This window comes from Thalassophryne amazonica, chromosome 1, assembly GCF_902500255.1.
Source record: "Thalassophryne amazonica chromosome 1, fThaAma1.1, whole genome shotgun sequence".
Classification (NCBI taxonomy): Eukaryota; Metazoa; Chordata; class Actinopteri; order Batrachoidiformes; family Batrachoididae; genus Thalassophryne; species Thalassophryne amazonica.
Window position 1 is genome coordinate 30,213,805 of NC_047103.1, and position 24,761 is coordinate 30,238,565.

The 24,761-nt window shown below is 42.8% G+C and overlaps 1 long non-coding RNA gene across 1 annotated transcript in view; it reads left to right on the plus strand.

Moving 5' to 3' along the window:
* The first annotated feature begins 9,522 nt into the window (after nucleotides 1-9,522).
* LOC117507815 overlaps nucleotides 9,523-24,761 on the plus strand; it is a 1,071,732-nt gene continuing 1,056,493 nt past the window's right edge. Inside the window, exon 1 of the long non-coding RNA XR_004559845.1 lies at nucleotides 9,523-9,965. This is a non-coding gene — a long non-coding RNA (uncharacterized LOC117507815). The remainder of the gene's footprint in view (nucleotides 9,966-24,761) is intronic.

The window sequence follows — 24,761 nt, forward strand, 5'->3', positions numbered from 1 at the left end:
ATCTGTGATAGTGAGCACTTCTCCTTTGCTGAGATAATCCATCCCACCTCACAGGTGTGCCATACCAAGATGCTGATTAGACACCATGATTAGTGCACAGGTGTGCCTTAGACTGTCCACAATAAAAGGCCACTCTGAAAAGTGCAGTTTTATCACACAGCACAATGCCACAGATGTCGCAAGATTTGAGGGAGTGTGCAATTGGCATGCTGACAGCAGGAATGTCAACCAGAGCTGTTGCTCGTGTATTGAATGTTCATTTCTCTACCATAAGCCGTCTCCAAAGGCGTTTCAGAGAATTTGGCAGTACATCCAACCAGCCTCACAACCGCAGACCACGTGTAACCACACCAGCCCAGGACCTCCACATCCAGCATGTTCACCTCCAAGATCGTCTGAGACCAGCCACTCGGATAGCTGCTGGAACAATCGGTTTGGATAACCAAAGAATTTCTGCACAAACTGTCAGAAACGTCTCAGGGAAGCTCATCTGCATGCTCGTCGTCCTCATCGGGGTCTCGACCTGACTCCAGTTCGTCGTCGCAACTTCGCACAGCCATTGAAGAGGAGTGGACCAACATTCCACAGGCCACAATTGACAACCTGATCAACTCTATGCGAAGGAGATGTGTTGCACTGCATGAGGCAAATGGTGGTCACACCAGATACTGACTGGTATCCCCCCCCCCCCCCCATTAAAATAAAACTGCACCTTTCAGAGTGGCCTTTTATTGTGGGCAGTCTAAGGCACACCTGTGCACTAATCATGGTATCTAATCAGCATCTTGATATGGCACACCTGTGAGGTGGGATGGATTATCTCAGCAAAGGAGAGGTGCTCACTATCACAGATTTAGACTGGTTTGTGAACAACATTTGAGGGAAATGGTGATATTGTGTATGTGGAAAAAGTTTTAGATCTTTGAGTTCATCTCATACAAAATGGGAGCAAAACCAAAAGTGTTGCGTTTATATTTTTGTTGAGTATAGATAGATATTATCATTAGACAATGAAAGGCAGTTGAGCAGCTCTTTGTTCTCAAATTAGGAGCATAAGACACAAAAACAATATATAGTGTGTAAGAAATAGAATAGAAATAGAATAAAATAATATTGGGACAGTTATATACATGGTTGTGGCAGTTATTTACATAGTGTGAATATCACTCATATTTAGAGAATATTTAGAGACTTTCCACTTGATTCACTACCTCTGCTGTTAAAAATAAATAAATAAATAAATAAATGAGTGAGTGAAGTGGGACTGCAGTGTATTGGGTTAAATAATAGTTACATAACAGGGCAACAGGGTGGCTCAGTATTTAGTACTGTTGCCTCAAAGCAAGAAAGTTCCAGGTTCGCTTCCATGTGGAGTTTGCATGTTCTTCAAGGATTCAAGGAATTTTATTTGTTGTGCCAACTCACATTTACATGTTAATAGTACAAAATTAGTACTCAGGTCCCAGTTATTTTTAATAAACTTTCTAAAAACTATATATATATATATATATATATATATATATATATATATATATATATATATATATAAACTATTAAAATAAAATAAATGCCTAAATTAGTTATGTTTAATACCAAATGTAAGTGTGAACAGCAAGTAGACTATAATATTGCACTGGGAATTAAGTGAAAACCAGCATTCCATGTATATTGCACACAGGAGATTATTGCACATGGGCAATTAAAGTGTTTTTAGTGCAGTCCGTATGTGATGGTGTAAGTTCTATGGAGCACGGCTCGAGTTCAACAGTCTGACAGCCTCAGGGAAGAAGCTGTTTCTGAGCCTGATAGTTCTACTCTGAATGCTCCTGAGCCATCTGCCTGAGGGGAGGGGCTGAAACAGACTGTGTGCGGGATGAGAAGAGTCCCTAAGAATGCAGAAAGCCCTTCCCCTGCACCGTGATGAGTACAGATCTGAGATCTGAGATCTGTGGTGGGAAGGCTGCTCCCTACAGTCCTTTGTGCAGCCTTTACCACCCTCTGCAGAGGCCATCTCAGCAGCCGTGCCACACAGTAATGAAGGTGCAGAGGATGCTCTCCACTGCACAATGATAGAAGCTCCTCAGAACGGAGCTCCCAAGTCCAGCTCTCCGCAGCCTCCTGAGGAAGTATAGGCGCTGGTGGGCCTTCCTGACCAAACGGGAGCTGTTGGCATCCCGGGTGATGTCACTGGATATGTGCACACCCAGGTACCTGAAGCTGGAGACCACTTCCACAGCTGCTCCTACGATGTGCAGTGGAGGGGGAGGGCACTTGTTTCTCCTAAAATCCACCACCATTTCCTTGGTCTTCTTGACACTGCACCAGATGTTCAACCTCCTCTCTGAAAAAAATGATGATGATAAACTGATTACATGGTGGTTATCTCTGATGCAAAAAGTATTTTTGAAAATTTATTAACAAAAAAAAAAAAGAAAGAAATCACACGTACATAAGTATCCACACCCTTCTTCTGGAAGGTTCTCCTCTCTCCACAGAGGAATGTTGGAGATCTGAAAGAGTGACGATCAGGTTCATGGTCAACTCCCTGATGAAGGCCCTTCTCCCCCAATTGCTCAGTTTAGACAGGCAGCCAGCTCTAAGACAAGTCCTGGTGGATCCAAACGTCTTCCATTTATGGATGATAGAGGCCTTCAAAGCAGGTCCCAATGAGGTTTGTTTCTGTACTCTTCCCCAGATTTGCAGTTTTTCTCGATTACAGCTTTTGTCAACTCTGAAATGATTTTTTTTCAAAACAGTTAGCTCTTAGCTCAACATGCAGACACTGGACATTTTGATACCAAAAGGCTCTAACCCTATCAAGACATTTAAAACATACACCATAAAGAAATCTTTCCTTCAAACAACACAACTTGTGGACAGAGTAATACATTTTCCCACTCAATCATTACTTAACTTACTACAAAGTAAAAAAAAAAAAAAATATATATATATATATATATATATATATATATATATATATACAGCTACTGCTTTGAACTGGTGCATCCTTGCTTCTATTTTTTATTTCCATAAAAACACTAGAGGATTGCCTTGCATCAGTGAGAGGCTGGATGTCTAGTAACTTCCTACTTTTAAACTCTGATAAGACTGAAATGAAGGTTCTTGGTCCAGCAAGATATCTGCATCAATTTGACCAGCTAGCACTTGGCCTGGGTTCATGTGTCATACATCATACAGACAGGGTTTGGAACCTTGGGGTGAATTTTGATCCTGCGTTATCCTTTGGCCTCCACATTAGGGATATTATGAGAGGTGACTTCTTCCATCTACAAAATATAGCAAGGATTCATTTCATTCTGTCCATGGCTGATGCAGAGACCCTGATCCATGGTTTTGTTTCTTCCAGATTGGATTATTGCGATGTCCTATTTTCAGGGTTACCACACTCCAGCATTATGGGTCTCCAATTGTTCAGAATGTTGCTGCCAGACTTTTGACATGAAGCATATAGTTTGACCACATTACACCTATTCCGCCATCTCTTCATTGGCTACCTGTCTCTGTGAGATCAGATTTTAAGGTTCAGTTATTAGCCTATAAAATTGTTCATGGACTGTTCCATGCCTGTGTGCATGTACAAATTACAATAAAACCAAAATTATGGAGACTTTGAAATACAGTAAGACAAACAAAATGTATTGAAGCCATTATTTTCAAATTCTTTGGCAGTAAATAAAACATACTATCTGTACTCAATACAGAACACAAATGAAACTATACTACAAGGAATACTCTACTACAGTAGAGTACTGTCACAAAAACTTTCAAATACATAGGTAGTCAATACTCAGTCCATTCTCTCCAGATGAATAGGCCACAGATTTTCATCCACATCACACTGAATATTTTCTCTTGAGATGCACTGGGGGATAAACCTCTTTGAATGCCTTATCCACCCTTGACAGTCTACAGAACTGATGTCCTGGGCAGCATCTCTCATTGCATCCAACAAAGGCACTCTGTCATAAGGGTCATGCACTCTCCACATCCAGCACTGGAGAATTCCTCAATTGGATTGAGAAAGGGTGAATAGGTGTAATGGAGGTGGTGGCATAGTGGTTTGCATATTAGACTGAGATGCCAGGGATCTGGCTTTGATTCTTAGTTGCGCTCCCAACTGACACTTTCAACAGGAGTGCTGGGGAGGAGTGAGAAACACCTGCCATAGGCCCTTCTGCAAACAGACTTGGGACTTTCATTAGCTACCCACATTCAAAAAGGAACCTCTACCGCTACCTCTAGGCTGGCAGGAATTATACAATCATCTCACAATGTGCTGTGAACCATTCAGTGATTAGACGTGAGTGGTGGAATGCCACATTGATGACATAAATGCCAGGCCTCTGCTGCTCTTCTTGACCAGGAAGGAATAGCCTACCACTCAATTCATTCATGTATCTGATAGGGTGCTCTGTGTTGTATGGGCCAACCAAAGTTAGGTTGCAGAGGACACCTTGGCTGGAGATTGCAACACACATTGATATGTTTGCACCCCTCTGGCCATGCCTCCTGACCTTTTGGAGAATGAAGCCTGCCCCAATGAAGGTGAACTTGTGTGCAACCTCAGTGTCAAGCTCCATGATTACATACAGATTTAAAAAATATAATTACACATACAGAAAAAAAAAAAAAAAAAAACTCAAATTGATTGTAATGGCTGCAAAAGACAGGACTGTTAGTAGCCTTCTTGACATATTCAGCATTCCTTTCGAAAGGTACGGTATAAAGTTGTTTCATGGCAACATGGTTCCTTTTGAGTACCCATTCTATTGTTCCTAAACTATTATTTCAAAATGTGGCCTGATCCACTATGACAGCTGTTTGTATTTCGCACAGTCTTATGGCATTATTGGCCACAACCATATTAACTAGTGCAGCCTTCTGTTGAGCATTGAAGATTTGTCCTCTGTCACCTCTAGGTCAAAGCCTGTGGATTATATACAGAATTACAGTATAAAAAACACTACAGTACTGAAAATACTGTATACTGTTGTCCTTTGCCAACAGAGCAATATGTGTTGGTTGACATTACTTCAACATTGACTTACGTACCTATTCTCTCTCTAAAAACTTCTTATAGTGGAGGTAACAGTCCTTCTACTCATATCTTATCTGGCTGATCTGGTGGAACTTTACGTGCTGGCCCGGGCTTTGCGGTCGAAGGATGCGGGACTTCTCTGTGCTCCCAGGGTGAAGTAGAAGTCAACAGGCTAAAGAGCCTTTTCGCATCGTGCACCCACCCTGTGGAACAGTCTTCCTGCGACCACGAGGCAGTCGGAGTCTGTGGACATTTTTAAGTCAAGACTGAAAACCTATTTTTATTCTCTTTCTTATGAATAGTTTTTATTTTTTAATCTGTTTTATTCTTTTACTTCTGTTTTTAATCATGTATTTGATTTTTTATTCATTTTTAATTATTTATTTAAATTTTATTTTATGTTGTTTCATGTAAGGCACCTTGAGACGGCTTTGCTGTGATTTGGTGCATTACAAGCTAATTAAATTGAAATTGAAATTAAACTTTTTGCCCAGCCTCTCTGAATGGCAAGCCACGATTGATGACATGGTCAGCTATAGTTGCCCGGATTTCATCGGAAACGTGTACTACACCCCTCATACACGCCTCTTCCTCCACAGGCCCCTCATGGGTGGATACAGACAGATTGCAGATTGAATGATTGTGGTTAGGAGTGTCATGTAGGTGCACTTGTGAATTCAACCTAATGCAGGTACCTTCTAACAGCTGTAAACAGTTTGCTTGATAATGTTTTCCATTGTGAAACCAATGAATTCTGGGCTGCTTGAAAGACGTACTGTATGTGTGAAATGTTGCCCAAAGTAGTGTGAAAACTGACTGAACCCATTGAGAAAGTATGAATGCATTTGCATGGGATCACGTCAGTTGTGCTTTGGAGGCAATGATGAGGACAACGTACATCCTAGTTTCATTAAGCAGGAAAAAGCAATTGAGAAAAACTGTAGTGCCTTGAGACAATCCTGTCTCAGAGGCCTGCAGACAATTTAGTGCAGCAGATAACCAAAACAATCGTTGAGTTTGTGATAAAAGCATGAAATGTGGTACACATATAGTCAAAGGCATACCGAAAAGATCTGGATATGGAGGCATTATGAATTTTCAACATGGCTCCCATGGCAGCCATTTTTCAAAATGGCCACCAGCAACGCCTGTATTCTTATGAGTGACGGACATAATATGATATTTTAGACATATTTACCATATATTGTACTTGGTAAATGTCTATAGGATAATTGAAAAGTTGTCATTTCATATTCAAGATGGCCACCGTCACTTGTATGACGGTCTGATATGTACGATCTCGGTGTCATTTATGATGCAGAATTCAAATTCTGAACTTAAAATTGGCCAGAAGCATCCTTCTACCTCACAACTGAACATGACCACTGTTTCTCTCAAAATGGCAGCCATATGGCCAACAATAAAATGTATAATGGCATGTAAATAGAGCTATTATACATTTTATTGGAATTAAAATGTTGAACAATAAAGTAAAAATCCCCATATCTGCAAGAACTGAACCATTAAATGAATGGAAATGTAATAGAGTGGATGTCAAAGCACAGCCAGGGCACACTGGTGATATCACTGCTGTGAAACTCAGCATGGGGTTCAGTGCCAGCTAAATACACTCCTCTAATCTATATAATGCCATATTTTCTGTAATGTGCTAGTTGTGGTGATAGTTTAGTGATAGTGTAGTTTGCTAAATGCTATCTAATGTTAGCCCCACATCTACTTAATTGTTTATTAATTTAGATGTAGTTAGATAGCCGCACCTGAATGGACAGGATGTGCCAGCGTGGGAGAGCCGAGCCAAGGGTAATGGGGCTTTATATGACTTTCATATTGTTACCCGGATGGTGTACAGATCGCACAGGAATGAAATGGCATTGGATGAACGATCAGGCTAGGTGTAGGGCAATTTTCTTGTCCGAACCTTGTTGTATCCCATACACAAATGTGTTACTGTTGTCCCTGGTAGTAAACAGTGGTAAAAGGATAAACCCTCGGCCTTTACTGCAAACATATATATATTTTTTTTTTTTGAGAAAATGTCAGAGAAATTACAACTTGTGAATTTTGATGGTCAAGGACCATCATCTTCTTGCGCAGCCAAGACTGACTGGAAGCTCTGTATTATTTGCCAAGAACACACAACAGAGGCATTGAGATATCCTTTGCAGTCTAAGCAAGAAGACAAGGGGAGTGGATATACTTCACTTGCAGAGCATTTAATACAGTTCAATGAACTTGGCCAGCTCCCTTCAACATTTCCTATTGGAAGACTGGATGAGGGTCATGGTATTGAAGCAGCCATGGTTGTGAACAAAGCTCAATATCATCATACATGCAGGCTGAAGTACAATGAAACCATGTTGAAAAGGGCAAAATAGCGAGCATGCAGTGAAAGTCCTGATCAAGTCAGAATCCAAACTCAGAAGATCCCAACCAAGTTGGACTCCTGAAATGACACAAGACATCTGTTTCTTCTGCAGACAGCCTGCTGGCAATGAAGGCCTTCACGAGGCTGCAACATTTCAAGTAGACAATCGGGTGCGTGCTGCTGCAACCCTGCTTCAAGACACAGAATTATTTGGACCATTTAGTGCTGGGGGACATGGTGGCAATTGAAGCTAAGTATCACTGCAGATGCCTAGCAGGTCTCTATAATCGTGCCACAAAGGTTAATAACCTGGAAGGTCTTGAAGGTAATAGCAAGGGACATGCAGCATCAACCTCTGGTGTTGTTTTTGGTGAGTTGGTGCTTTACATCGAGGAGACCAGACATGATGGGTCAGCACCGGTATTCAAACTAGTGGAACTTTCCCAGCTCTACAAGTCACGAATGGAACAGTTAGGAGTTGAGGTTGAGAGCAGAATTAACTCTACACGGCTGAAAGAGAAACTTCTTGCTGAGTTACCAGATATGCAAGCTTACACGAAGGGAAGAGATGTCCTGATGGCCTTTGAAGATGACATCGGCACTGCTCTTGTCAAAGCCTGTGAGCAGGATAACAACGAAGATGCTATGCACATTGCACGTGCTGCACAGATAGTCCGCCGTCACGTTTGGTGAGGCAAAACCATTTAATGGTTTTCCTGAACACTGCCAAGAGGACTCTGTGCCACAGCTGTTGCTTACCCTTGTTAACATGGTACTAGAGGGACCCAGTATCAAAAACCAGATGGAAGAAGCAACATCTCCTGCAGCACTTACAATTGCTCAGTTGCTAAAATTCAACAATGTTAAGCACAAGCGGGCACCAGACAGAACTGCTTTTGCCCAACACAGTACTGCACAGGAGACACCAGTTCCATTATACGTGGGACTGATGCTGCATGCCCACACACGTAAAAGGGAACTTGTCGATAAAATGGCACATCTGGGCCTGAGGGTATCGTGTTTTTCAGGTTTCAACTCAGATGGTGAACCAAGTCTGCCAGCAGTTTCATAGAGAACAAGTGGTGTGCCCTCCACAGTTGCGCAGTCATGTGTTTACCACTGCTGCAGTTGACAATATTGATCATAATCCCAGTTCCACAACAGCTAGGGATTCTTTCCATGGCACAGCAATCTCTTTGATCCAGCATCCATCTTTTGTTGGTGAAGGGACTGACCAAAGCCTCCTGGCACTCAGTGAACCTGCAGGAGGATGTTCCAAGACCACTGACCGCTTGCCGGTATACTCCACTGAGGTTCCCCCTGTTGCTAGCAATATCAAGGTCTCACAGGTTCCAGAAACCAGGCTAGAATCACTCACTAGAGATGAAATTAGCCAGTATACCAAGGAAGAGTACCAGTGGCTGGACAATGCAAGTGAGGTCATTGAAAACAAAAGCACTGCAGACTCCTTGGATATCTCTTGGGCTGCCATCAGACACCAGGAATTCCTGCCACATGCTCCACTGCTCTCCTTCCACTGTTTCAGGAGAGTGCTCACACTGTGGCCATGATTAAGCATTCACTTGATGTCATAAGTAAGGCTGTGGAACATCTGAATCCTGGCCAAAGTCCAGCGGTCACATTTGACCAACCATTATACACCCTGGCAAAACAAATCCAGTTCAAATGGCCGGAAAAATATGGTGAAGACAAGCTGGTGGTTATGTTTGGTAGACTGCATATTGAGATGGTGGCATTGAAGATGTTGGGGAACTGGTTACAAGGAATCGGTTGGGTTGAAGCACTAGTGCAAGCTGAGATCTCATCTCCAGGGAAAGCTGACTCCTTCCTTAAAGCAGCCCATGTAACTCGCACCAGGAGAGCCCATCAAATTACAGCAATGGGTCTGTATGTTCTGCAGCACTGGGCTTATGACAACTATTGTCAAACACAAACAGATCAAGTGCCGCTTGCGTTTGAAGTTTGGTGCAGCAGGAGAGCAGAAAACATCCCACAATTTCAGTACTGGTCTATTGTTCTTGAATTAGAGCTCCTCGTGCTAGTATTTGTGCGGTCATTGCGAGAGGGATGTTTCTCCATGTACCTTGATGCACTAACAGAACTAGTCAAGTGGTTTCATGCAATGGATCATACCCATTATGCAAGATGGATTCCAGTTCACCTGAGGGACATGGCTGAACTACCAAGGACACACCCGAGCGTAGCTCAAGCATTCAGGGAAGGCAAGTTCACTGTCCAGAAGACCAATAATGTGTTTTCCTCCATGGCCATCGACCAGGCTCATGAGCAGATGAATGCTTGCATCAAAGGAGATGGTGGGGCTGTGGGCCTCACTGATAACCCATCTGCACTATTGCGATGGATGGTAGCAGGACCAGAAGTAGCCCGATCCATACAGGAATTTGAGATTAGTTAAAAAAAAATCAGATAACACACTTCACCATGATCAAACAACAAGTGCCCAGATCTCATTCATCAAAGATGTACGGTCTTTGGTCAGTGCAATGGAACATTTTGGAAATCCATTTGAAGAGGAAAGCAAGGACTTGGTTGTTCTCCACTCAAAGGAACTTGCTGGACCTTCAGCTGCTGAGGCAGTTAGAAAGGTGAAACAGACAGGAGAGCAACAATTTGACGCTTTCACAAAAGAACGCATTGTTGAGACAATAAAACCAGTGGATGACACCATACCAAGAAATAAGCTGCAGGTGTTCGGTACTTCAACCAGGAGGACAGTATCAAAACCAAAACAGAAATTGGTTTCTCTCAAACAGGATATGGCGCTCTTTTCTGTGTGTGATTTACGTGTTGGTTTACGTGTTGGCATCAGAATTTTGACTCTCTGTTGGGACTGTTTACACAGAGACTGCTACCTGCTGCTTTGGACTTGAATTAACAGTCTTTTTCAAGACTTTTTTACTTTTTTACCTTTTTACTTTTTTTATTTTTTTACTGTGCTCCAACGCCTAAGGAAGACCTCTAACGGTCGAAACATCGCGACGGAGCACTTTTATCAGCTAACTTTCATCAGCTTTCGTTTTTATTTTTTTTATTTTATTTTATTTTATTTATTTTTTTTTCTCTTTTAGCACTGTTGTCGTGCGTTATCTGTGCTGCTCCACAGCGTGTTTAGTTGATTTTTATTTTATTTTAGCACCGTTGTCGTGCATTCGCTGTTGTCGTGCGTTGCCTGTGCTGCTTCATGGCCTGTTTGGTGCCTTGATTGGGGCACTCCTTCTGCTGAATCACCTTTAAATTATTTACACATTATTCACTTTGTGTGTTTTTAGGAATCCGCTAGGTTGCGTAGCTACTAGCTCTTAGCCAATTTAGCATGGCGGCTTCTCCTGTCTCTCCCGTACTTTTCTGCTCTGGGTGTGAAATGTTTAGTTATTCCTCGGCCTCCTTTAGCAGTAACGGTACTTGTAATAAGTGCAGCTTATTCGTAGCTTTGGAGGCCAGGCTGGGTGAATTGGAGACTCGGCTCCGCACCGTGGAAAATTCTACAGCTAGCCAGGCCCCTGTAGTCGGTGCGGACCAAGGTAGCTTAGCCGCCGCTAGTTCCCCCCTGGCAGATCCCGGGCAGTCGGGAAAGCAGGCTGACTGGGTGACTGTGAGGAGGAAGCGTAGCCCTAAACAGAAGCCCCGTGTACACCGTCAACCCGTTCACATCTCTAACCGTTTTTCCCCACTCGACGATACACTCGCCGAGGATCAAACTCTGGTTATTGGCGACTCTGTTTTGAGAAATGTGAAGTTAGCGACACCAGCAACCATTGTCAATTGTCTTCCGGGGGCCAGAGCAGGCGGCATCGAAGGACATTTGAAATTGCTGGCTAAGGCTAAGCGTAAATTTGGTAAGATTGTAATTCACGTCGGCAGTAATGACACTCGGTTACGCCAATCGGAGGTCACTAAAATTAACATTAAATCGGTGTGTAACTTTGCAAAAACAATGTCGGACTCTGTTGTTTTCTCTGGGCCCCTCCCCAATCAGACCGGGAGTGACATGTTTAGCCGCATGTTCTCCTTGAATTGCTGGCTGTCTGAGTGGTGTCCAAAAAATGAGGTGGGCTTCATTGATAATTGGCAAAGCTTCTGGGGAAAACCTGGTCTTGTTAAGAGAGACGGCATCCATCCCACTTTAGATGGAGCAGCTCTCATTTCTAGAAATCTGGCCAATTTTCTTGGATCCTCCAAACTGTGACTGTCCAGCGTTGGGACCAGGAGGCAGAGCTGTGGTCTTATACACCTCTCTGCAGCTTCTCTCCCCCTGCCATCCCCTCGTTGCCCCATCCCCGTAGAGACGGTGCCTGCTCCCAGACCACCAATAACCAGCAAAAATCTATTTAAGCATAAAAATTCAAAAAGAAAAAATAATATAGTACCTTCAATTGCACCACAGACTAAAACAGTTAAATGTGGTCTATTAAACATTAGGTCTCTCTCTTCTAAGTCCCTGTTGGTAAATGATATAATAATTGATCAACGTATTGATTTATTCTGCCTAACAGAAACCTGGTTACAGCAGGATGAATATGTTAGTTTAAATGAGTCAACACCCCCGAGTCACACTAACTGTCAGAATGCTCGTAGCACGGGCCGTGGCGGAGGATTAGCAGCAATCTTCCATTCCAGCTTATTAATTAATCAAAAACCTAGACAGAGCTTTAATTCATTTGAAAGCTTGTCTCTTAGTCTTGTCCATCCAAATTGGAAGTCCCAAAAACCAGTTTTATTTGTTATTATCTATCGTCCACCTGGTCGTTACTGTGAGTTTCTCTGTGAATTTTCTGACCTTTTGTCTGACTTAGTGCTTAGCTCAGATAAGATAATTATAGTGGGCGATTTTAATATCCACACAGATGCTGAGAATGACAGCCTCAACACTGCATTTAATCTATTATTAGACTCTATCGGCTTTGCTCAAAAAGTAAATGAGTCCACCCACAACTTTAATCATATCTTAGATCTTGTTCTGACTTATGGTATGGAAATAGAAGACTTAACAGTATTCCCTGAAAACTCCCTTCTGTCTGATCATTTTTTAATAACATTTACATTTACCCTGATGGACTACCCTGCAGTGGGGAATAAGTTTCATTACACTAGAAGTCTTTCAGAAAGCGCTGTAACTAGGTTTAAGGATATGATTCCTTCGTTATGTTCTCTAATGTCATATACCAACACAGAGCAGAGTAGCTACCTAAACTCTGTAAGGGAGTTAGAGTATCTCGTCAATAGTTTTACATCCTCTTTGAAGACAACTTTGGATGCTGTAGCTCCTCTGAAAAAGAGAGCTTTAAATCAGAAGTGTCTGACTCCGTGGTATAACTCACAAACTCATAGCTTAAAGCAGATAACCCGTAAGTTGGAGAGGAAATGGCGTCTCACTAATTTAGAAGATCTTCACTTAGCCTGGAAAAAGAGTTTGTTGCTCTATAAAAAAGCCCTCCATAAAGCTAGGACATCTTTCTACTCATCACTAATTGAAGAAAATAAGAATAACCTCAGGTTTCTTTTCAGCACTATAGCTAGGCTGACAAAGAGTCAGAGCTCTATTGAGCTGAGTATTCCATTAACTTTAACTAGTAATGACTTCATGACTTTCTTTGCTAACAAAATTTTGACTATTAGAGAAAAAATTACTCATAACCATCCCAAAGATGTATCGATATCTTTGGCTGCTTTCAGTGATGCCGGTATTTGGTTAGACTCTTTCTCTCCGGTTGTTCTGTCTGAGTTATTTTCATTGGTTGCTTCGTCCAAACCATCGGCATGTTTATTGGACCCCATTCCTTCCAGGCTGCTCAAGGAAGTCCTACCATTATTTAATGCTTCAGTCTTAAATATGATCAATCTATCTTTGTTAGTTGGTTATGTACCACAGGCCTTTAAGGTGGCAGTAATTAAACCATTACTTAAAAAGCCATCACTTGACCCAGCTATCTTAGCTAATTATAGGCCAATTTCCAACCTTCCTTTTCTCTCAAAGATTCTTGAGAGGGTAGTTGTAAAACAGCTAACTGATCACCTGCAGAGGAATGGTCTATTTGAAGAGTTTCAGTCAGGTTTTAGAATTCATCATAGTACAGAAACAGCATTAGTGAAGGTTACAAATGATCTTCTTATGGCTTCGGACAGTGGACTTATCTCTGTGCTTGTTCTGTTGGACCTCAGTGCTGCTTTTGATACTGTTGACCATAAAATTTTATTACAGAGATTAGAGCATGTCATAGGTATTAAAGGCACTGCGCTGCGGTGGTTTGAATCATATTTGTCTAATAGATTACAGTTTGTTCATGTAAATGGGGAATCTTCTTCACAGACTAAAGTTAATTATGGAGTTCCACAAGGTTCTGTGCTAGGACCAATTTTATTCACTTTATACATGCTTCCCTTAGGCAGTATTATTAGACGGTATTGCTTAAATTTTCATTGTTACGCAGATGATACCCAGCTTTATCTATCCATGAAGCCAGAGGATACACACCAATTAGCTAAACTGCAGGATTGTCTTACAGACATAAAGACATGGATGACCTCTAATTTCCTGCTTTTAAACTCAGATAAAACTGAAGTTATTGTACTTGGCCCCACAAATCTTAGAAGCATGGTGTCTAACCAGATCGTTACTCTGGATGGCATTTCCCTGATCTCTAGTAATACTGTGAGAAATCTTGGAGTCATTTTTGATCAGGATATGTCATTCAAAGCGCATATTAAACAAATATGTAGGACTGCCTTTTTGCATTTACGCAATATCTCTAAAATCAGAAAGGTCTTGTCTCAGAGTGATGCTGAAAAACTAATTCATGCATTTATTTCCTCTAGGCTGGACTATTGTAATTCATTATTATCAGGTTGTCCTAAAAGTTCCCTAAAAAGCCTTCAGTTGGTTCAGAATGCTGCAGCTAGAGTACTGACGGGGACTAGCAGGAGAGAGCATATCTCACCCGTGTTGGCCTCTCTTCATTGGCTTCCTGTTAATTCTAGAATAGAATTTAAAATTCTTCTTCTTACTTATAAGGTTTTGAATAATCAGGTCCCATCTTATCTTAGGGACCTCGTAGTACCATATTACCCCATTAGAGCGCTTCGCTCTCAGACTGCGGGCTTACTTGTAGTTCCTAGGGTTTGTAAGAGTAGAATGGGAGGCAGAGCCTTCAGCTTTCAGGCTCCTCTCCTGTGGAACCAGCTCCCAATTCAGATCAGGGAGACAGATACCCTCTCTACTTTTAAGATTAGGCTTAAAACTTTCCTTTTCGCTAAGGCTTATAGTTAGGGCTGGATCGGGTGACCCTGGACCATCCCTTGGTTATGCTGCTTTAGACGTAGATTGTGGGGGGGTTCCCATGATGCACTGTTTCTTTCTCTTTTTGCTCCGTATGCATCACTCTGCATTTAATCATTAGTGATCGATCTCTGCCCCCCTTCACGGCATGTCTTTTTCCTGTTTTTTTCCCTCAGCCCCAACCAGTCTCAGCAGAAGACTGCCCCTCCCTGAGCCTGGTTCTGCTGGAGGTTTCTTCCTGTTAAAAGGGAGTTTTTCCTTCCCACTGTTGCCAAGTGCTTGCTCATAGGGGGTCGTTTTGACCGTTGGGGTTTTTCATAATTATTGTATGGCCTTGCCTTACAATATGGAGCGCCTTGGGGCAACTGTTTGTTGTGATTTGGCGCTATATATGAAAAAAGTTGATTGATTGATTGATTTTCAAGACTATTTATTGCTTGCCAGACCAGGGATGGAAACTTAGATGAATTCTTTCGACACGAGAACCAACCGTGTCCACCAGCGCTGTCTGATGGAGCAGGTCTCCACCTGGGACAGAAGAGTGATCTGCTTCCATGCCTGGAAAAAGTTCACAGTTCATACTCAGAAAGTCCAAAGGTTACCTGTACCATTGTAGATGGGGCAGACATCATCCATATGCTGAAACCAAGTTCAGTAAAAACCTTCAATGACTATGCCCATGTGACCTTCATTCCATATCTCACCAGAAAACTTGAAAGTGTGTCCAGGCTTGATGTGGTGTGGGACCGCTACTTGTCTGATTCTCTGAAAGCTGCTACAAGAGCAAAGCGTGGAACTGGGATTCAGAGATGTGTGGTAGGTGATGCAGACATTCCCAGGAACTGGCCAAACTTTCTCAGAGTTGACAGCAATAAGACAGAATTGTTTGCCTTTCTCTCAAAAGCTCTTCTCACATTGTTACTGCAGGAGGACAAACAGCTTGTTATCACTAGTGACATAGAAGTCCTTAGCAAGCCACCACTCCCAGATAGGTCTTCGATTGCTCCTTGTTCACATGAGGAAGCCGATAGTCGCATGTTATTACATGTAGCCCATGCAGCCAGAAATGGCCATCATAAGATCATGATTAAAACAGTAGCTACTGATGTTGTGGTGCTAACTGTGGCAGTGGCTCAGACTCTACAACCAGAAGATGAGCTTTGGTTGGCTTTCGGAACTGGAAAGAGTTTCCGATACTTAGCAGCCCATGAAATTGCAGCAGGGCTAGGACCTGAGAAAGCACGTGCGCTACCACTGTTCCATGCAGTGACGGGTTGCGACACTGTGTCAAGCTTTGTTGGCCATGGGGAAAAAGACTGCGTGGGCTGTATGGACTGTGTTTCCTGAGCTTACGCATCCCCTGTTGAAACGGTCTTCAGCCCCAAGTGAGATACCACAAGAGGTAATGGCCACAATTGAGAGGTTTGTTATCCTACTCTATGACCGAACCAGCACATGCACAGAAATAGATACGGCAAGAAGGAAGTTATTCGCCAAGACGCACAATGCAGAATCAATCCCTCCGACCAAGGCTGCCCTGGAAGAGCATGTCAAGAGAGCAGTATACCAAGGAGGTCATGTGTGGAGTCAAGTGCTGGTGTCAACACCAGAACTACCTTCACCGTGCAAATGGGGTTGGTCATGCCTACCAGATGCAGGCCAGTCCAGTTATGAACTTGTCTCTTGCAAATGTAAGAAAGGTTGTGTTGGGCATTGCAAGTGCAAAAAAGCTCAGTTACAATGCACTGCCCTCTGCTTCTGTGAAGGCAAGTGTGAACAGTCTTCCTTGTGATAGACCCTAGATTGGCCTCACTTAATATATGGCTTGTAAGATAGAACAAAGCTTCTGAGAATTTCTACATTTGCTAATTCAAATTATGCATCACGAAAAATGTATAATTCGACACAGAGTTTATCCGTATCTAACCAGTCTGGAAACAATGGTGACCATTTTGAATTTTTAATGAAAATGTCTAATCCAAAAAAACACATTAGCAAGCACTTATGTAATTAATGAATCAAATTCTGTGTACAATGTCACATTATATCCATCACTCATAAGAAAACTGTTGTTTCTGGTGGCCATTTTGAAAAATACCTGCCATGGGCACCATGTTGAAAATTCATGATGCCTCCATTTCCAAATCTTTTCGATATGCCTTTGGCTATATGTGTACCAAATTTCATGCTTTTATCACAAACTGAACGATTCTTATACATATTGGAGTTAAGCTGCTGGACTAATTCCTTTGACTTCATGCTTGGTTTGTGCTCTGGCATGCACTGTCAGATGTGGGGCCAAATATGTAGACAGGTGTATGCCTTTGCATCACATGTCCAATCAACTGCATTCACCTCAGGTGAACTCCAAATAAGCTGGAGAAATATCTCAAGGATGATCAGTTGAAACAGGATGCACCTGACCTCAAGCTTGAGCTTATGTACATATGATTTATTTTCTTTTTTTTTTAATGGCAAAAATCTAAATAATAAGTAAATAAATAAAATTACATTGTCTTCATGGGGTGTTGTGTGTTGAATTTTGAGGAAAACATGAATTTCATCCATTTTATAATAAAGATGTAACACAACAACATGTAGAAAGAGTGAAGTGCTATGAATACTTGCGGATGCACTGTACTGTATCTTAAAAGCACCTTTCTTCAGTTGGAATACAAAAGATGCATGTCTGATATTGCTGAAAGTGCCATCTGTTCTCCAGGAAACTGCGTCTGTATCAAAATGTGAATTTCATATTCAAAGACAACAGGCAGTGCAGTGTCTGTACACTGCATTGAACCTTACTGAGCTTTCTTCCAAGAAATTTAACCAATCCCAGCAGTAGCCAAGGATCCTCCAAACAGGCCAGATGTCATCTTAGCTCACTGATTAGTGCCCAAATATTAGAACCATATGAAAAGACAAGTAGTACCAGGTGTTGGTGCAGTGAATTGTCTTTGTCCAGGGACCTCATGTCTACTTAGGTCCTTACCAGGTGTCTCTCAATCTCAAAGGCCAAAAGCCATGAGTATCACTGCAGCGATAATTCAAACTTTGTGCAAGTTTGATAGTTTGCTTGCCTACAAATTCACTTCTAATGGCTGAGTACAGGAACTCTTTGAAATGCTGGATCTTAGTCTTGATCCAGGACAACTGTAAATCCAGACAGTCTGAGTCCTCAATCATTTTATCAAGTGCTGCATTCAGAGCACCAATTGATTTGACAAAGATTAGAAATTTGTCCACAAAGTGAAGGTCAAGACAACATTTCCTTGCTGACAAATGCACCAAAGCCAATTGTCACCACCACTCTATCCAACAATCAGTCCACACAAGCATTAATGGATTGAGGAGATGATGGTCTAGCGGTTAAGGCATTGGGCTTGAGACCAAAAGATCCTTGGTTAAACTCCCAGCCTGACTGGGCAAGGTCTTTAATGCCCTAGTTGCTCCCAGTGTGTAGTGAACGCCTTATATGGCAGCACCCTCACATGGGGGTGAATGTGAGGCATTATTTGTAAAGCACTTTGAGCATCTGATGCAGATGGAAAACTGCTATATAAATGCAGTCCATTTACCATTTTTATGTCAGAGCCAGAATACATCACTGACAAATGAGAGAAATCACTGGTAAAAACCAGTGTATATTGTAGGCTGCTTATGAAATCCAGGAACATGTTGGTGATCCCATGAATTTTCAGGACATTCCAGAGAGGCTGTGAAGGAGTAGAAGCATTGCTCAGGAAATGAAGCTGTTAAAGTATTTGAACATTCTTTTTTGGATATTAAACAAGCTACACATGTCACTACAACGTAAATAGCAAAGTGGACACACCTTAAAGCCATCTGTGCTATGCACTTTAGCTGATTTGCTATAGTCCATCAAGACAGATCTGCAGTCACAGAAATATTTACCCTAACTTTTAAGATTTCTGTAATTTTATGATAACATGACTAATTCCCATTTACTTTTTTTTTTTTTTAGATAATTTTAATACAAACCTACCAAATAAACCTTACATGATGCATATTCATTACTGTAATAAATCCTATGTATTTGAAATGCATAATCCTCAGCTGTATGTATTTAGTATTAATAAAATATAATTACTCTAAATCAATAATAATGACAGTATTTATTTACAATACATAAAGTATTGTCAGGGCGGGAGGGAGCCCATCACCAGGAGCGGCTGGACCCGCAGTGCAAACCCCCAGACAAGGCTTTGGTGTGGGAGAAATCATGGTCTTTATTCCAGGCTTGGTTTCGGTACACATGTAATCAGTCAGCGTGGCAGAGGTACAAGCAGGATCAGGCTGAGACGCAGTCACAAACGAGCAGGGTTCAGAGGCATGAGCAAACTCAGACATCCGGGATGAAGCAAAAGGCATGGTCGAGGTACAGAGCAAAGTTCAAAACACGGCAAGACAAAAACAGGACTGTGATGGGCGCTGGAAAGAGTACAAAGACTACAATCTGGCGAAGAAGTGAAGGACTGTGGAGTTTAAATACTTGTGGACTAATTAGGGAGAAGTGAGGGACAGGTGGTGTAAACGAGGTGCACGTGAGGAACAATCTAGAAGGGGTGTGGCTAAAGAGTAAGACAGGGCAAAAGTCTAAGGAAGGGAGTGAGCAAAGTGGCGTGATGTAATAGACAAAGACACGGGAGCAGGTGCAAGAGTGTGAGTGAACAGAAGCAAAACAGAAAGAGTCATAGTCACAGACGAGGACACAAGAGCTGGTGTAGGGGCAAACAAAGAAGATGAGGCAAAAACAGAAACCATGGACAGATTAAATACAACCATAACCAGGACAGAGCATGAACATGAGAACTGAAAACAAAACTGGACATAACTGAAATCACAAAAGAGAAGAGCCAAAATAAACTACTGATAAACAGAGAATAAACAAACCCGATGACTACAGAATAATGCAATTAATGAACAAAGATAACTGATAAACAGAAATTGCAATACATAACAAATGGAACATAATCAGATAAAAAACACTGACGATAAATAATAACAAAACCCTGTGACTAAAGCATAATATAATAAATGTGATAAACAATGAAACTAAGACTAAAGTAACTAAGGGACCAAGAGTGAAAGCAAATAATAAAAAATAAAGCAAAACAAAATATGTGGCAAAGAAAAGATACACAGAATAAATGAAACAAAAGCAAACATAATATGAACATGACAATGATAATAAGACATGGCATAGAGGCTCAGAACATGGAAAAAAGGTCCAAAATCATAACAGCTGGCCCCAAGAGGGCCAGACCATGACAGTACCCCCACCCCAATGGACCGCCCCCGGCGGACCCAAGAGAACCACAGACACCAGCCGACAGGGGGAGGGCGGTGGGGGAAAACACAAGGAGGAGGGCACACAGAGACCTGAGCAGCACACAGGAGGCCCACATGGCAGGAGACCCCACGGATGACCGAAAACAGGACCAAAAACAGGTGTCGGAAGCAGCGGGAGTGAAATACTAGCAGGAGGACGGCCATAATGAAAAATCCGGCGCACAGGCATAGCAGGGAACCGATTCCGGGCAAGGTCCGGAGGACGACCATGAGGCTTCACAAAGTGGCTAGCCATATCAGTGACTGGACTCTGGGGGGCATGGGACACAGAGGCGGAGATACAAGTACACAAAGGAACAGATCTGGGGACTAGACGCCTGGAACCACATAAAAGAAAAAACAGCCGTTTAAAAGGGAAATAAACCAAGTGGCAAAACCACAGGAGTGAACAAATCAGTGAAATCCAGACAGCCCCAAAAACCCACCAAGAGGGAAAACTGTAGCTAGTCTCCAAACCCCAGTACCGTGTAACCATCCAAGTGATCGAGGGCCAGGAGTTTAGTGTATTCAAATAGGGCTTCAACCATTGAACTAAAGCACTAATATGAGCAGCCAAAAGGAGTTTAAACAAGGCACATAAATACAAGATCAAAAAACCTACAGTGTTTAGTAACCACTTGCAGGACATAGTATACAGCCAAGGAACAGAAATATCACCTGAGAACAGGCCACCCTTGTAGATCTCGTTCTGCAAATCATTCACACTGATCATTCCAGATACATCTGTAAAGTGATCCAGACTGAAAGAATAATTTGGGAACCAGTAAACGGATACAGCACCTGCCTGAAAGATGTTACATCCCCCAAAATAACGACCTTCTGGGAAGGCACCAAACACAGAAAAGAATCTGCAGATCTGGAATACACATAGGGCAGTTACTACTCGATAAAGAAATTTGCATGAAGCATGTTTCAGAATGTGACATGAAAAATTTAGCAATCTTGTAAACAATTTACAAGAAAACCTTCTCTGGCTCGGTAGTAGTGCTTTTAACGTATTTCTCACAGACTCATAAGAAGACTGTTTTGGGTTCAGACAAGGCAGTTTTAACAGACTTCTGAGAGCATCACAGGCATGTGAACCGATCAAAAGTAACCAGAGGAACAATGCAAAACCACTGACCGTCCTGCAGTTTCTGTCTTTGGAGGTTGTCTCCAGGACAGATGCTGGTGCAGCTTGTAGATGCCTTGGAATGGATGAACTGTCAGTGTGCGGGTGGGCTCCCCCCTCTGGAGCCACTGCTGGTCGAGTCACCCGGTGCGGAGAGACCCCATCAGCAGCCAGCGAGAATGAAGCGAAGGCAGAGCACAGTGAAGCTTCAACGACAGTAGGTGAGGGTGAGATGGCAGATTGGCATGAAGTCACCAGTGAGGTGGTTGCGATGCACATGGAAGCAGAGTCTGAGTAGGCTGTAGGTGACAACGAAGCTGGACTGACAGGGGTAGCATGGATCGGTAGAAGTGACGACGTAGTGCGCGCCGAGACATCACTGACTTCGGGCAGCGGGCCGCGCACCATGGCGGCTTCCTCTTCGGGCAGCGGGCCACGCACTGTGACGGCTTCCTCATCGAGCTGCAGGCCGCGCGCCATGACAACACCGTCAAGCGGCAGGCCGTACGCCGCGACCGAGGCGGGACACACAGAAGACATGGGCGACTTAACTTGCTCATGAGACACGGGCTCATGAGACACGGGCTTCTCCAAGCTCCATGGCTCGATTTGCGACCTCAGTGGCGAGTGTTCAGCCGAACTTGGAGTGGTCGCAAAAGAGGATTCGGGCAATGCTGGAGCTGGAGAGATCGCTGTGGCTGGAGCTCGTGATTTTGGCTGTGGCGTTCGGATTCTCCAGAGGTGCGGGGACTGGCGCTACATGGAGGGGCCACGCTGTGGAACCAGCGTCAGGGACGCACAGCTCACCAGGAACATGCCGCGAGGCCTCGCGCACAGCTTGGACTTTCCGTGGTGCTGGCTTTGGGGGAATCTGGAGCGTAATGATGCGCGGCTCCTCAAAACAGGTGGTGGTGAGCTCGGCCTCGAACAAAAAGTCCATGGGGTCCTCAATACAGGGTGGGACCGACCCTAGCTTAAACTGCGTCTTAATGTCACTCAGCTCAGGAAATGTGGTTAGCAGCTCTGGTTCGGCTACAAAGATCTGATCAAGAGCTGAGAAAATTCGCTGTTGGTTCCGCCGACTGCGGCAGTCCTGATACTCAAAAAATAAGTCTTGAATTTTAAATAGTGTATTAGCCGTGTCCTGCAGCGCCTGACCTTCAGCCTCTGATGATGCGTCGTCATCAATGTCCTCCCACTCGGCGTCGCTGTCAGAGAGTGGGAGGCTGGATTCCAGATGGCCTTCAGGCTGTCCGATCCAAGCTGGAAGTTTCTCAGCTGCAAAAAACTCGTCTAGTTTTTCCAGGTCTGGGAAAAACTCATACAGCCAAGCATTGGCCTCAACAAGATCCAGGGCTTGGTTAAGCTAATCAAATCTTTTCTTGGGTGTGAAACAAGCTCTAAAACAGTCAAAGCAGAATTCAATTTCGGAAAAAATGTCTCTGATTAGGACAAGGTCGTTGGCTCTGACAACTGACGTGGAGTTCGCGGGGTCCAATTTCTGGCCAGATTGTACTGTCAGGGCGGGAGGGAGCCCATCACCAGAAGCGGCTGGACCCGCAGTGCAAACCCCCAGACAAGGCTTTGGTGTGGGAGAAATCATGGTCTTTATTCCAGGCTTGGTTTCGGTACACATGTAATCAGTCAGCGTGGCAGAGGTACAAGCAGGATCAGGCTGAGACGCGGTCACAAACGAGCAGGGTTCAGAGGCACGAGCAAACTCAGACATCCGGGATGAAGCAAAAGGCATGGTCGAGGTACAGAGCAAAGTTCAGAACACGGCAAGACAAAAACAGGACTGTGATGGGCGCTGGAAAGAGTACAAAGACTACAATCTGGCGAAGAAGTGAAGGACTATGGAGTTTAAATACTTGTGGACTAATTAGGGAGAAGTGAGGGACAGGTGGTGTAAACGAGGTGCACGTGAGGAACAATCTAGAAGGGGTGTGGCTAAAGAGTAAGACAGGGCAAAAGTCTAAGGAAGGGAGTGAGCAAAGTGGTGTGATGTAATAGACAAAGACACGGGAGCAGGTGCAAGAGTGTGAGTGAACAGAAACAAAACAGAAAGAGTCATAGTCACAGACGAGGACACAAGAGCTGGTGTAGGTGCAAACAAAGAAGATGAGGCAAAAACAGAAACCATGGACAGATTAAATACAACCATAACCAGGACAGAGCATGAACATGAGAACTGAAAACAAAACTGGACATAACTGAAATCACAAAAGAGAAGAGCCAAAATAAACTACTGATAAACAGAGAATAAACAAACCTGATGACTACAGAATAATGCAATTAATGAACAAAGTTAACTGATAAACAGAAATTGCAATACATAACAAATGGAACATAATCAGATAAAAAACACTGACGATAAATAATAACAAAACCCTGTGACTAAAGCATAATATAATAAATGTGATAAACAATGAAACTAAGACTAAAGTAACTAAGGGACCAAGAGTGAAAGCAAATAATAAAAAATAAAGCAAAACAAAATATGTGGCAAAGAAAAGATACACAGAATAAATGAAACAAAAGCAAACATAACACGAACATGACAATGATAAGACATGGCATAGAGGCTCAGAACATGGAAAAAAGGTCCAAAATCATAACAGCTGGCCCCAAGAGGGCCAGACCATGACAAGTATATTGTCTGAATTGCATAATAGGCATGTTAACTATACAAGATAAATGGCATAGGTAACATAATTATTATGCAATTCAAACAATATACTTTATGTATTTTAAATAAATACTGTCATTATTATTGATTTAGAGTAATTACGAGGTCTGTGAGAAAACTATCCGACCTTTTTATTTTTTTCAAAAAACTATATGGATTTGAATCATGTGCGCTTGCATCAGACAAACTTGAACCTTCGTGCGCATGCGTGAGTTTTTTCACGCCTGTCGGTTGCGTCATTCGCCTGTGGGCAGGCTTTGAATGAGCACTGCTAGTCACACCACGTCCTGCATCAACAGAGCCTTAAATTTGGAACTGATCTGCTCGTTCCAGCCTGTCGATGGCCGCTCGGGGCGCGGTGCGCCCTCCGCCGTCGTGGGCCGTTTTAATCCAGTTTTAATGGTCCTTAATCCGTGTGATACTGATAGAATCTTCACCGAAAGCCATCTGAATCTTCCAAATGGTTTCCATCTGGCTGTCTGGCAGAGTTTCTGAAAAACATTTCATGGAACAAAGCAGCAGTCGCTCCGCCATTCCTAAACAATAAAAATCTGACGAGGAGGGTGGACCAGTGCTCACTCAAAGCCTGCCCACAGGCGAATGACGCAACCGACAGGCGTGAAAAAACTCACACATGCACATGAAGGTTCAAGCTTGTCTGATGCAAGCGCACATGATTCAAATCCATATAGTTTTTGAAAAAAATAAAAGGTTCGGATACTTTTCTCACAGACCTCGTATATTTTAATACTAAATACATAAATCTGATGATTATGCATTTGAAATAAATAGGATTAATGAATATGCATCATGTAAGGTTTATTTGGT